Source organism: Equus quagga, unplaced genomic scaffold (genome assembly GCF_021613505.1).
Source record: "Equus quagga isolate Etosha38 unplaced genomic scaffold, UCLA_HA_Equagga_1.0 220_RagTag, whole genome shotgun sequence".
Classification (NCBI taxonomy): Eukaryota; Metazoa; Chordata; class Mammalia; order Perissodactyla; family Equidae; genus Equus; species Equus quagga.
The window spans coordinates 2,081,182-2,096,245 of NW_025799647.1; the positions used below are offsets into that span (position 1 = coordinate 2,081,182).

General features: G+C 38.1%; 1 protein-coding gene across 9 annotated transcripts in view; it reads right to left on the minus strand.

Annotated features, from left to right (window-relative positions):
- LOC124233772 (DNA repair protein RAD51 homolog 2) overlaps nucleotides 1–15,064 on the minus strand; it is a 555,642-nt gene that overhangs the window by 296,511 nt on the left and 244,067 nt on the right. The window lies entirely within an intron of this gene.

Consider the following 15,064-nt stretch of genomic DNA (forward strand, 5'->3'; position numbering starts at 1 on the left):
CACAAGGCAGACATTCAATCTTTCTGTATCTCAGTTTCCTCATCTATAAAAGCTAAAAAAAAAAACCATTTAGAATATCTCCAAGAGATATTTCAAAATTTTAATAATTAATGTTTTGACTTGCATGGAGATCTTTGAGGGAGGATCTCTGAAGTGCTATAAAGTGTCCTCTTTTACAGTACATTACACAGTTCTGGAGGAAATTCCTTTAATTACTGGTATATTTGTTCTTAGGAAATAGGAATAAATTCATGTGTTTTTAAGTGATTTTTTAAAATAAAAAGTCGCTATAATTACAAAAAATAATAATCACTTTCATCTTGTAGAAACAAGGAATTTTTTTTAAGCCGTAGGAGTGGCACCCCTGTGGTTTACAGCAGCCACAGATAACAGACTAACAAAAACAGCTTTTTCCCAGTTTCTCTTAGACTTCATCAAAAAGAATTCAAACACGAAAAAATACTACAGAAATCATTCTCATTCCACTACAGATTGCCTATGAAGATTGAAAACCCAACTCTCGGGTTCAATTCCTGAATTAAACTATGAAAGTCTGTGCAGTGTAATCTCACATCGAGTCCTGAGCCTCAAGTCCCCTGGATAATTTTTAAAGGGAGAGTTTTACAATTATGGCTTGTTAGCAAAAGATTGAGCTATTACCAACTAGAAAACAATTCTTTCAATAAACTTTCTGGTACATAGAATTAACAGTTATCCCTGAGACCAAATTCCACAATCATTTTCATAAATAAATACATAAATTAGGAAGCAGAGAGAGGTTTTTATCCAAAATGCTTAAATCCTAAGAAAAGAGAATTGGAAAAACAAAGTTTCTTTTCTTCTTGAAGACAAAAGATTTAATGAGTTACTAATCCCTCAGTAAAGTCCCTTTGGTAACTTCCCTATTCTAAGCCATACTAATTTTGCTGGGAGACTGTGCTGTTAAAAGACGTTGTTTCATTATGTTAAACTACACAAAAGCAATGTAATCAAACGGGGAAATATGCTTCTTATTTTGTTATGCTACCAACCTATACTTATCCAGAAATTCTAACTGCCAAGTGCCTTTTATCTAATGCAGACTACATCTTTCACCACGCACCCTTCACCACACAAAGTAACGTCATTCAGAGTGGAAAACTCGGAATAAAAACCAGAGCCCTGGAAAAAAATACTAAATGGGAATCTGCCTCCAGCTCTGCAGATTTTCAAGCTTCTCCTGGCCTCTTGGGTCTGGAAGCTAAACTTTTGTGCCCAGAATATGGCTGGATGAGGAAGGCAGTCTCAAATCACACCCTGAGGGCTAGGAACAGAACACACAGTCTACAGTCCTCAAAGAGGTCTGAGGGCTTGCGCTACAGAGATCCTTTCTCATTGGCCCTTGGTGATGTCATGCCCATGTCTCCAGGGCCCAGGAAATGCACCATGACTAATGGAGTGCCTCGTTTGTGAATACACATTCCATCTCAGAGGAGCAGCAACAGGCAGAGTTTCAAGGCAACGAAGGCCCGGATAGAGAGCACCCGTCAGCCATGCACAGAGGGCCTTCAGTAGTCCTGAAATAGACTGCTCTTGTTCACCTCCTTGGAAAACCCTTCAGCAACTGCCACTGCAGGAAAGTAACCCTAAAACTGGTTTGTCTTGTTTTCAAAAGTACTCTCTTTCAGGAAAGAAAAGTGGGCATTGTAATAGGGGACACATCCTTACAGATTCCTAATGTATTAAGGCAGGGTTGGCAAACTTTTTTTCTGTAAAGGACAAGATAATACAAATTTTATGCTTTTCAGGCCTTATGATCTCTGTTGAAACTATCCATTTCTGCTCTTGTAGTGCAAAAGCAGCCATAGACAATACCTACATGAATAAGCCCAGCTGCGTCGCAGTAACATGATTTACAAAAACAGGCGGCGGGCTGGCTTTGGGCCATGGGCTGCAGTGTGCTGACTTCTCCATTAAAGAGTGAATCACCCCTTCCTCTGCCACATACGCAGGCCAAAGTGCAGTTCCAGGAAATAAGAGTGCAGTCACAGGAAAGGATATGAAGGCGTTTCCACAATATACCTATGACGGCTATCCTACATAGAACCTACAGGTCGTTTACAGAGACACAGTCCAGCCCACGGTTTCAGAAGATGGCTCTGGAGTCAATCGGCTGGGTACAAATTCTGACTCTGCCACCTCTGAATTTAAGGCCTTGGTCAAATTACTTTACTCCTCTGAGCCTTGGTTTTTTCATCTGTCAAGTGAGTTTTCAAGTTATTCTTACTCAGTAGGATTAATATGAAACTTCAATGAGATAATATATAAGCAAAGCTTATGTCAACCTTCAAAAACAGAAAGTTTAAGAGGTTTAAGAGGCAAAGCATTTATCTGAGATCAAAGAATTGCAATTTGGGGAGCACAGATTCAGGTAGAAACATAAATAGTGTCCCTCTAGGGAGTGAAAGTCATGGGCTTTTAAAGGCAAAGAAGGGAGGTTTTATTACAAAGAATTTTATTTGGAGTTGGAGGCAGAGAGCTAGCCTTGGCCAAACACTGACTGACTATTGATTCTATCTTCAGAAGGTCCGCAGTCCTCAGTCTTTGTGATCAGAATGTCCACTCTCCTGCTGACTTCTCAAACAATTGCTTGTAAAATAATTGCCATTTTGGCTCAGTCTAAAGGTTTGGCCCAGTCCAAGGTTCAAGAGAGCAAGGCAGCCCTGGAAAGGCAGCCCTGACTCCATTTTAAAATGGCCCACTAAAGTCAATTTTGGCAATTAGCATAGTGTGTAGGACCCCATAGTGCTCAATAATTATCTGCCATTATTGCTAGATTTTTTAAAAAGTGACCATTATTATTATCCCTGATTGCAGTAGCCCAACGTGAAGAGGCACAGATCACCAAAGATGCTAGTATACTGAATTTTTTTCCAATTCTATTAATATCTATTAATACTATCATCATCTTTAGTAGCTGCATAGAATTCCCCAAAGAAGGTACTATAATTGAAGCAAATTCCTATTGTTCAACATTTGTTTACTGTCTTTTGCCATTATAAACAATACTACGATGAACATCCTCAAACATACACCTTTGAACACTTGTTCAGTTTTGTTCCTTGGTACAAAAAGGTACATACATTTTAAATAACTTATAATTATTCTGCCAACTGGCTCTCCAGAAAGGTTATACCAGTTTCTATTTCTACTAGCACTGAAAGAGAGGATCTGCTTTCTTTTTTTTTTTTTTGAGGAAGATTAGCCCTGAGCTAACTACTGCCAGTCCTCCTCTTTTTTGCTGAGGAAGCCTGGCCCTGAGCTAACATCATGCCCATCTTCCTCTACTTTATACGTGGGATGCCTACCACAGCATGGCGTGCCAACGAGTGCCATGTCCGCACCCAGGATCCGAACTGGTGAACCCCAGGCCGCCAAGAAGCGGAATGTGCGAACTTAACCGCTGCGCCACCGGACCAGCCCCAGGATCTGATGTCTAAAATTCTTTTTTTTTTTTAAAAGATTGGCACCTGAGCTAACAACTGTTGACAATCTTCTTCTCTTTTTTTTTTTCCTGCTTTTTTCTCCCCAAATGCCCCCAGTATACAGTTGTATATTTTAGTTGTGGGTCCTTCTAGTTGTGGCATGTCTAACATTCTTGACAATACTACAACTACTTTGTTTTAACACTGGAAAAGTTAAGACCCAGAGAGGTGAAATCACTTGCTCAATTTTAATGAAAAATGCTTAATGTTTCCTTTGGTCTACAACTTTATAAAACATTTTATAATTATTTTCATAATGGCCAATCTTTCCAGGATCCATACAATTGGTAATTATTATTAATAATCCCATTTTATGGTTGGGAAAGCTGGAGCCCAGAAGTTTACTTAAGATATCCAAAGTTCTCCAGATAAGGCGAAGGATATAGGGGAACAAGATCAAGCTAGAAATAAACTTCGTCCAATTATTGGCCCGTGTAAGGCTCACCACAGCATCTCAGGTAGAATTTAATTTTCAAACAGCAGAGAAGTATACTGCCTTCTCAGGAACTAATTTTTCTTTCTTTTGGCCATTAGTTAATCCAAACAGAGCCTTTTTATTTTTTTTGCTGCGAAACTAAATAAGCCTATAAACCAAATGTCCTCTTCCCAGAGGAAAAACTCAAAACCCCTGAGCTTTTGATGAGAAAATCACAGATCTAGACATTTGTTAAAATGTACTTCATTCACTCTGTCGTATTATCTTGTTTTATTTTCTTCTTAACACTTATTACAATTTGAAATGTATTACTTGTTTGTAACAACTAAGTTCCATGAGGGCAGGGATTTAGTCTCATTTACTATCTTTTCAGTACCTAGAACAGTACCTGGCACATAGCAAGTGATTTATCAACATTTATTGGATGGATGGATGGATCCTCCCCAAAGCCGTCTATGTATTTTCTAGCTTTACAACCTCCCAGGCAGGCAGGCTTTGGCATGTACTACACATTCATAAGCACTGTCATTCCCTACTTACAACACTGCAAAACAAACCAGCTTCCTAGTGGAGATGCACAGCCTGTCTCTCACCAGCAGAGTTCCTAGCCAATTACATCCCAGTCAAACCTTCACTATTAGCTGAACCATGCCACATGCTGGCACATGCTGGCATACCATGATCTCCCACCTTACCCCTTCACCTAGGAGATGCTGCCACTGTTAGCCCTTTTAAGTATGTGTACTGGTTCTGTGTTGTGTATTAGGTTTGTCTGTCTCCAAAAGAGCCTCCCAGATGGGTCAGGAATTAGATTGAAGTTCTGAAGACATATATACCTCCTGTTCACTGTTTTATTTAAAAATGTAATGGGCATGGTAGTTAGCTGACTATCCAACATCCATTCTGCCCCAAATGATCAATGTGGTCCTATGTGGCCCAATACAGTATCCACTAGCCAAACTCATTATTTAAATTTAATTTTAAAAACTCAGTTCCTCAGTTGCACTAGCCACATTTCAAGTGCTCAAGAACTGCCACATGTAGCTAGTGGCTACTGTATTGGATGGCACAGAAATAGAACATTTCCATCACTAAAGAAAGTTCTATTGGACAGCACAGGACCTAGTCAAACATGGTAATCCCACTCACCTTGCCTGAAATTGATTTTAAATGGGTATGTAACAGAATTCTGGTCAATAAAACACATGTCAAGTGGCTTTTGGGAAAGGTTTCTTTATTTCTGAAAAAGTCTCACAAGAGATCGTCTCTCTTTTGTCTTTGGATAATGTTGGTTTAGAATGTGATGGAAATGGATTCTCCCCTGAAGATTCCAGAAGGAATGCAGCCCTGCCAACACCTTGACTTTAAACTTCTTACTTCCAAAAATCGAAGAGAATAAATTTGTATTTTTATGTCACTAAATTTGTGGTAATCTGTTACAGTAGCAATAGGAAACTAATGTAGATATTTTCTGTAAGGTTACCAAGTTTGTACTGGTAATGCCAGAACTCAAATCTTCTCATTCTAGGTCCAGTTTTCCTGCCACCAAAAACTTCTATATATTACTTCCTTTTCAAAGATAGGAGACTCTCAGTTTGATGCTTTTATTGTGTTGTATGGAAAAGCACCTGATTAACCACAATATAGGCCCACTGTGTAGTGGTTAAGAGCATAGCCTCTAGGGCCAGATAGACTGGTTTCGAATCCTGGCTCTGCTGCTTGTTAATTGACTTTGGGACTTTAGTGCATAATAGCTATTCTGTGTCTCCATTTCATCATCTATAAAATGGGGCTAACAATATTATCTTATAGGTTTATTATGAGGATTTAATTAGTTAATATTTGTAAAGAGTATAAAACATGCCCAGAACAGAGGAAGCGGTATGTGTTGTTACAATGAACTTTAAAAAGTATGGCTGATCTCTCTGCAATCTCTCACACAGGAACCTGCTCACAACAAACAAAATATTAAAGGCTACTGAGTAACAGAATTTAACTCAAAACTAAATTTTCAACTCAGAATGTCTCCTAACTAATTTCGACAGTTTAGACCCTATTTTAGAATTTTCTCTCTGAGCAAGTTACCTTTAAGCCAGACTTAAATTTTATATATATTTTAGCAAGATTATAAACAGGTCAGCCAGTTTACAGATAGAAAAAGTGTCTCATTTATACCATAAGACTGACATGGCATCACAGTTTTTATAAATGATACAAGGTCAGGATTTTTAAAAACATGGACTATGCAAAAGGCATTTGATTAACTAGCTCATTCCAATGGCTGGGCTTCATTTTATAGAATAAGGTTAACTGCAGCCTTTGAGATCTCGTATTTAGAAGCCTCAAGCACTCTTAAGGTAACTTAAGGCTCTGCCAAAAATTCCCCTAATTGGAAAGAAAGTAACTAAATATGAGGATTTTCCTCCTCATAACATCTTCTCATGTGTATGCTTGCAAATATTACTTGCTTGGCTTGGTTTTCATTTTAATGGAATGCAGCCACTCCCAAACCATTAAAACCATTCACTGAGATTTAGACGCACTGCAGCTGGGATGAATGAGAAAGATTCTGTAACAAGAAATGGGAATTAAGGATATTTAATTGAATCAGTGAAACAGTCACAGGCAACACAAACCTATAAAAATAAGAAATAAGAACAAAAACGTAAGCTTCATGAGGGCAGCACTTATGTGCATCCTGTTCCCCTTACAACCCTGAGCCTAGCACAATCCTGACACACTAGTAGGTGTGCAGTATTTGCGGAATGAACAAATGGACTGCCAAAAGAAGCCAAAAGCTAATGTGTATAAACAAAGCAACATGGAATGTTGCCGCATCGTCTGGCACGTTTGGGACTGTGTGGAGAGAAAAATATTGGTAATGTGAGGTGTCTTTACTTGCAAAAGTCAGTAGTACAAGTAGAATCCCATGTCCTCCTTCCAGTCCATAAGGAAATTTTGCTGAAACTCAAAGGGAAACTGCCTCCTTAAACAGCTAGATTTTCTTTTTCTTCATTAGTTAAAACACCACTAAAGAGAAACATCAGTGTTAGAATAGAGTCAAATGCACAGGCACCCCAGTACTCTTGAACATTGTATACTGAATGATTTTCATCTTAAATTTAACCAAGTCTGAGCTGAAAAAGGAGAAAGTCGAGCAGATAATCTGGCAATTTAAAATTCTTTAGATCAATCAAAAATATGCAAAATCTATTCCTTCCTTACTTAAAAATAGAATCATCGTCATCAAAATTTGAAACCTGCACTCTCCAAAAGACCCTGTTAAGAGAGTGAAAAGAACATTTACAGCCTGGGAGAAAATATTTGTAAGCTACGTATCGGACAAAGGACTTGTATCTAGACCATGAAAAGAACTTTTCAAAACTGAACATTTAAAAAATAAAAAATCCAATTAGATAATGAGCAAAATGATATGCAGATATTTCACCAAAGAAGATACACAGATGGCAAGTAAACACATGAAAAGATACTCAAATTCATTAGCCATTATAAAAACATAAATTAAAACCACAAGGATATATTACTACATACCTATCAAAATGGCTAAAATAAAAATTAGTGGTAACACCAAATGCTGAAAAGGATGTCAAGAAACTAGATTACTCATACATTGCTGGTGGGAATCTAAAATGGAACAGCCACTCTGGAAATAGCTTGAAGTATCTTTTAAAAATAAAAATAGATTTATCATACAACCAAGGACTGTACTCTTAGAGACATATCCTAGAGAAATGAATACTTATTTTCACTTAGGAACGTGTCCATGAATGTTCATAGCAGCTTTATTCATAATAGCCCCAAACTGGAAACTATCCGAACACCCTTAAAAGGGTGAATGGTTAAACAAACTATGGTACATCCATACCACAGAATAATACTTAGCAATAAAAAGGAATGAATTATATATCCACACAACAACTCGGATGAACCTTAAGGAAATTATGCTGAGTGAAAAAGGTCAATCTCAAAAGAAGACATACTGCATGATTCCATTTGTAAAACATTTGTGAAATAATATAATTATAGATATGGAGAAGAGATTAGTGGTTACCAGAAGCTAGGGAATGGGGGATGGTGGAGTGTGGCTATAGGTCTTGCAGTAATGGTACAGTTAAGTATTTTGATGGTAGTGGTGGTTACACAAAGCTACACATGATTAAACTGCATAGAGTTACACACACACAAACACACACACACACAAATGAGTACATATATAACTGGTGAAAACTGAGTAAGTTCTATGGATTATACCAATATAAGTTTCCTGGTTTTGATACTGTACTAGAGTCATGCAAGATGTTAACATTACGGGAGGCTGGGTGAAGTGTACACGAGACTTCCTGGGACATTTCTTTGCACCTTCCTGTGAATTTATAATTATTTCAAAATAAAAAGTTAAAAAAAACCCCAAATCATCTTAAAACAAATTCTTTAGGTTTAAGTGTTCTATCCCTTTGAAGGTAACCTATATGATTTTAAGTCCCTAGTTTCCATTTTTCCTGTAAGTATACAAGACTCCTCCTCCACAAGACATTCATTTTTAAATAATAAAATTTTTCCTCCATTCTCAAACTCCAAAAAATAGCAGGATAAATATTCCCTGGTTTTCAACCAAAGTAACCCTTGAGTTGAAATACACAGAAAAAGAAAATTTCAGATATAACCCAAAACCAATATGTGCCTGCCTTACCTAGAAAGCAGCTAGAATCTTTGCATCTCCAAGTTGGGAAGAACTTGGGTCTTTCAGTTCAAATTCCCACCAACATAAGAATCCTTTCTATAATATCTCTGACTGGTCCCACCTTTGTGTGAACACATACAGTGACAGAGTAATAGACCCATTGTTTTGCCTGCCCACCACATTCCCTTCTGACAAAAGCATCCCTCTTTCTTCTGTGAACTGCTTTTCTCAGTTCTGGTTCTACCAAGGGCCAATTTTTCCCCATACCCTAGTTCAGTCCAGAGAAGGCAACTGAACCAAATTGAGTGTCCTACCTCTTAGCCATGGTTCATTTGCTTAGAGTTGGACTCCTGGCCCACAACGGACCAGAGCCTTTTCCCAAGATTTTTCTCACTAAATGTGATAGAGACAGTTTCTCTGCAAAATTGTGGGAGGTGAAACTCAGGCACTCTTAGCAACCACGTTTCATATGATGTACACGAGAGAGAGTCTGCAGAGAAAGAAAATGAAGCCAATACTCAGAAGCAGAGACAAAAGAAAGAGAAATAGGGCCAGCTGCATTCGAGTCCCTGCTTCTAGTTTTTTTCTGAGGCCCATTGGTATGTCTGCCCTTCCCACAGTTTGGCTGGTCAATCCTTTCTTTGTTCACATGAAATATTCTTAGTATTTTCTAATAATTTTCTCTTTTTACCAAGCTACTGCAAGTCAAATTTCTGTTACATGCAACCAAAAGAATCCTAATAAAAATAGGAGGTCCATAATCTCACAACGCAGCCTGTTAACAGCTGTAATTGTTAGGATGTTCTTCCTCAAGCTGAAATACAGTAATGTAACGGTTGACATTCTAACCATTGCCCTACATCCGTACCAAGTCTCACCTCTTTTCCACGTGTTCAAAGATCATGATCACGTAACCTGCTGTGGACATCTGTTACTTTTTGACTGCATGGCATACAATTCCTCATTATTTTAATAATAGCACCCCAGTTCTTTGGGGGAAATTGCCTGTGCCTTATTGAATGTAGCCTGGTGAGACTGTGAGTCACGGTGTCCTGCCTTCCTTTAGCCAAAGAATGAGCATATGGCCCAAGCTAGACTCCCTGGGTTTGAGTCTTGACAAAAAAGCTGAAAGGTGCTGCAGCATGATCACTCTGGCAGTGGAGCCCTGAAGAATACGACCACCAGGTTTACTGGGACCTCTTAAGTTGCTCTGGCCCCTGTCCTTTCTAAGCTTGATTCTTCCACCTTCTCCTTGACTCCGTAAGCTCCTTGATACTCTTGCAATGAGGTTTGTTATTAAGTTAACTAGCTAGCCTACGCAATGAAACCCCAAAAGTTCTCTCTTTTTTTATGCTAAGTAATCCCAGTTGGATGAACTGTACTACTTCCAGTGACTCGACTTCCAATCTCTAATCTTACTGAGCCCGACTCCGTAAAATCATTTATGAAAATCTTTCTGAACGGTTAAACAAAAGGTGGTCTAAGCAGAACAGAGAGAAGGAAAACATGTCCATCTCTGATCTAGACGTGTGCTCATGTTGATACAGCTACAGAGTCCACGCAACAAGTGTGTAAGACTGATGGCAGATTTTGAGTTTATAGGCAACTAAAATTTTAAGCCTTTTTCTTATTAACTTCTATAAAGTCAAATATTTCCTGCCCTAAATTGCACAGTTGACTTTTTAAAATCTAAGTAACATTTCAGCTTGTTAGATTTTTGTAGCTCATTTCAATTTAGTCTACAAAGGTTTACTATAAACCAGTGTTCTGATATGGATGGTTGTCCCTGACTTTAGGAATGAACTCAAATAGAGACTGAGTTTTATTCTCTGACAATGTGAGACTATCCTGATCTGACAAAGGAAAGAACTAAGAATAATCCTGATTATTGATCTTTACTAAAGGAAATTAGGAATTCTATATTTGGATCCTTGAGTGATATAAAGGAATCAGCTAATTAAATTTGTATAAAGGACCTCTGGGCCCTTGCTACTCAAAAAAATAAAGCTAGACTTTTCCTAAGGTATAAAGAAACAAAATTTGGCAAATAGAAGTAAAAAACACACACACATGCACAACCAGGCATATAGACCAAGCATTAAAAACCAGTAGATCACAAAGCCTTATTTGTTAACTCTCAACCATCTGCAACTGCCTTGCACATCTCCCTGATGGTTACAGGAATTCTCATGGGAAATGAAGTGAAGCTGCCACTGTTTCACCTTTTATAATTTTATTTTCAGGATCCCACTTCAGTTAAGAAACTTTATATTGCTCAAAGATCTCAAGGCTTCAGTAAAAGAATCAATTCCCACATGAAGAGAGTTTGGGGAGATTGGCTAAAGAAACACCACTGGATATTTTGTTTGAATTTCTGAGAACTTTTCCATTTTAATTTTAATCATGGCTTCAATCTAGGATGTGCTATATGATGAGGAGTTTGAAGAACAAGTACCATTGGAAAGCAATAGAGAAGAATGATGCCTAGGAGGGCAGGCTGGCTGTCCAGTCTGCAACCCAACATGGTTTTCAATTTGTTAAGTTTATCTTCATCCATGATCTGAATCTCAGTGAATCAGTCTCAAAATTCAATCTATTAAACACAGTAAGAATGAAACCTTATACTAAGAGGAGATCCACATTAAATAAGTTCACAGGGGCTGATGTATCTGATCAGAATACTGATTTATTAATCTCCTGAGAGAAATTCAGTTACTACAAAGACCAGGAACACTTGAGTCAGACAGATTGGCATATTTTCTCCCTTGAAGGCAGCCTCTATGGACCTGAGAGCGACCTCCAGGAGCTGAGAGCAGTCCTCAACTCTTGTTAGAGTTGGTAGCAAGAAAACAGGACTTCAGTCCTATAGCTGCAAGGGAGTGAATTCCGCCAATCACAGGAATGAGCTTGGAAAAAGACCCTGAACTCCAGATGAGAATGTTGCCAGCCCACCTTGATTTCAGCCTGAATAGAGAACTCAGCCTTGCTGTCCCGGATTTCTGACCTACAGAACTGTGAGTTCATAGATATGCGTTGTTTTAAGATGCTAAATTTGTTACAATTGAGTAATTTGATACACAGCAATAGAAAATTAATACACCTCTAGACCAGTGACTCTCAAAATGTCATTCCCCAACCAGCATCAGTGTCATCTAGGAACTTACTCGAAATGCAAATTCTTAGGCCATAAGATTTGGGGGATAGGGCCGAGCAATCTGTATTTTAAAAGCCCTCCAGCTAATTCTGAAGCATACTAAAGTTTGAGAACCATAGCAGTTCATGATGCTTAAGCAGGCACAAGCAATCTTTATGATTCGACTGTGTCTATGCTTCAATAGCTGACCAACATATTTTCTGACTGGCACACTCTTTCTTTGGGATGTCAATACATGCTATTTAGTTTTGCAGTTGTCTTTTTTGCTTTGGCATCATACTCTAAGGCGATTGTGTAAATATCCACTGTGATCCAGTACTTATTGATTTCTAGTTTAACTCTCTGAAGGAAATCCTCACTTCCCTCATTGAGAGGCACCTCATAGCTGTTCCCCTAGGGCATCTACACTGAACCTTGTATCTAGCTCTCTAGTTAAAGAATAATGTAATGAATTTAAGTCTTTACATTTTAGCTCTGTGTTGCCACCCAAAACTCTCAACTCATAGAACTCTGATAGCCACTTTCAGCAATAAGTGCCTAGAAGTGAGCATCTTGCCTCACATCTAGATAAGGAAAATTCATAAGGCATAGTAGAAAGAGTCTTGGACAAGCTGTCAAAAGACTTAGGTTCCAGTTTAGTCTCTACCATGGACTAGCTGTGTAATCTTAAGCAAGTCAGTTAACATCTCAGAGCCTCTATTTCCTCATCTGTAAATGAAGAGCTCAAAATGGATGATCTCTAAGGTCTCCTGCAGCTAAATCATTGTGTGGCTTTCTCAATCACAGTCCATTCCTCCAGAAGCCAGACCAGAGCCCTTGATATTAAAAGAAAGATAGAAAGTAGTAAATAATACTGCAAGTGGCTTAGTTTATAAAATACCTTACAAAAAGTGGAAAAGACTAGATACTTTTCCATCTCTAAGAAGTTACCTCAGGAGTAAAGAAAAATTTATTTCAATGACATATTAACTTTAAAAATTAGAGGGTTACCAAAACTAGGTTAAGCGTTTAAAATTATTCAATGCTGCTTAAGATAAGGGAATAACTTATTAAGAACTATGTATGTAATACCAAGTTTATTTCATGTGAGAATAGAGATCCAGAGCAGGATCTCTAAACCCTTTCTTAATAAAACCTGCACTTCTATCAGATTCAACCTGAAAGTTACAGAAAATTTGATTGCTGACAAACTTTACTCTTGTGATCTAATTGATTTCGCTTCACGTTACCTTTTCTGAAAGTCTTTTTCTCTAGGTAAGAATCTAAAATGGAGATAGGGAAACAAATAGGATTAAGCTTCTAAAAGAATGAAGCTTAATCTTTTAAATGAAGAATCTGGGAACAACCAACACCAGACCTATATTCTAGCTTGTAAATACCACTATCTTCACAAGGTTTCAACATCTCTCTTAAAAACCATTTGGTCCCAGTGATTCTTCCCAAGCAGTAGAAAAAACTTTCACTTTAAAGTTTAGATAAAGAATTTGTATAGGTTTTTCTAATTCGGTCATACATTCATTTTACATTCAATTCAGTAGATGTGTACTGATCATCCACCATACTCTCCAGGCTCTACGCTAGGAACCCGGAGATAAGAGCAAGGCTCCTGAACTTCAGGAGCTGACACTCCTCGGGAGGCAGGCTAAGTAACAGGCAACTCTATCAGTAGATACAAGGAAAACTCAAATCCAAGTCTAAATCTGGTTACAGATCAGAGAAAATCAATTCTATTTAACAATCAATTCTATTTAAGCGTCTAAGAGACGATAGATTACCATCTCTGGGTTTTAAAGTAAGAATTAAAAGCAACATATCCTTCCTGTCATGATGATATGAACATAAGCCAAATACTTCTTTGGTACTTATGGTACTTCTTTGGTACTTTATCAGGGCTAAAAAGCACTAAAGCATGTATATGTACCGTCATGTGCGATTGTTATTTATTCCTTACTATTATTATGCAGTACAGCTAACTTTGGAGAATGGGTCCCTATCCTTTCTATTCACATAACTCAAGGCCACCGTTCACTGAATAAGTCCAACATTCATTCAGTAGAAATTTAATGAGTACTCTCTGTGTCCCCAGCCCTATGGTAGGCCCTGGGGAAATACAGACAGAGGGCATAGTCACGTCCCTATGGAATCTGCAGTCTAATAGAAGAAATAGCTATATAAACAAGTCAACGGAATAGTGTGTGAATAGTGCTTTAAGAGCACATAATCCTAGTAGAGATGAGGGAGTGAACAGACCTTCTTAGTGGAGGAAACCAAGTGGGCTGGAGTGGCTTCTTGATCTACGGCTACATTCAAGGGTCTCATGTGGCGGTTGGGGAATATAAAATGAATAAGACAAAATCCCTACCTTGATTTCAATGGTGGATCACGACACAAATGAAAAAATATAATTCAAGGAAGATTGAGATATGAGATAAGTGCTTTTATGGAAGTGGAAAGTGCTTTGGAAAAGCAGAGCAGGGCAGATCACTTTCCCTTCACAAGAACATTGAAAACAGCTTCATAGAGGCAGTGGTATCTGAGTTGGCTCATTGGCTTCTACTCTAGAAGGTTCTATTTATACCATCAGACATAAATGATTTCAGTTCTGAAGAGGTGCTTTTAGACTTTCTCTTATTTATTTTAAAGTCTTTATAGAGAACCTGAAATAAGCAAATAGATTTTCTGCAGAAAGAACCCACCCAAACACCTTGACATTTTCATTCCACTTATTTTATACACGGTTATCTTTTATGTCTGGGAAAGTAGACTAGGAAATGGTTGAAATACCCAAGGGCCTCCAAACATGTATGTTGGAAAGTGTACCTAATTTCCAAAAAAGGTCGAATTACAGAAGAATCCATTTTGATTGGAAAACAAGCTGTTCACTTCTAGGTGTGGAACAGATGCTGCAGTTTAGGCACAAAGGAAGTAAAAAGTACCTCTCCTGTCACAGGAGTCCTTGCACAGCCTCTTCTTCAGTCCCACAGCAACCCCACATTGATCAGAGGTGTCACAATGTAAAACCCATTGGAGGCGGGGCAGAGATATAGTTTCATATAGTCGTTCAAAGGAGTAGAACACTTCTGACTACTGCTTCTAATCTTTGCTGACAGTAATTTAGGACTAGAATTGCTCCCCCAGAAAAATATTATGCACTAAAAACAGAACCAAGGCAGTGAAAGTGATTGGGAAATTAGGCCACATAAATTAAGAGCTAAGTATGAATATTTAAAAACTGATAAAAAGAATGA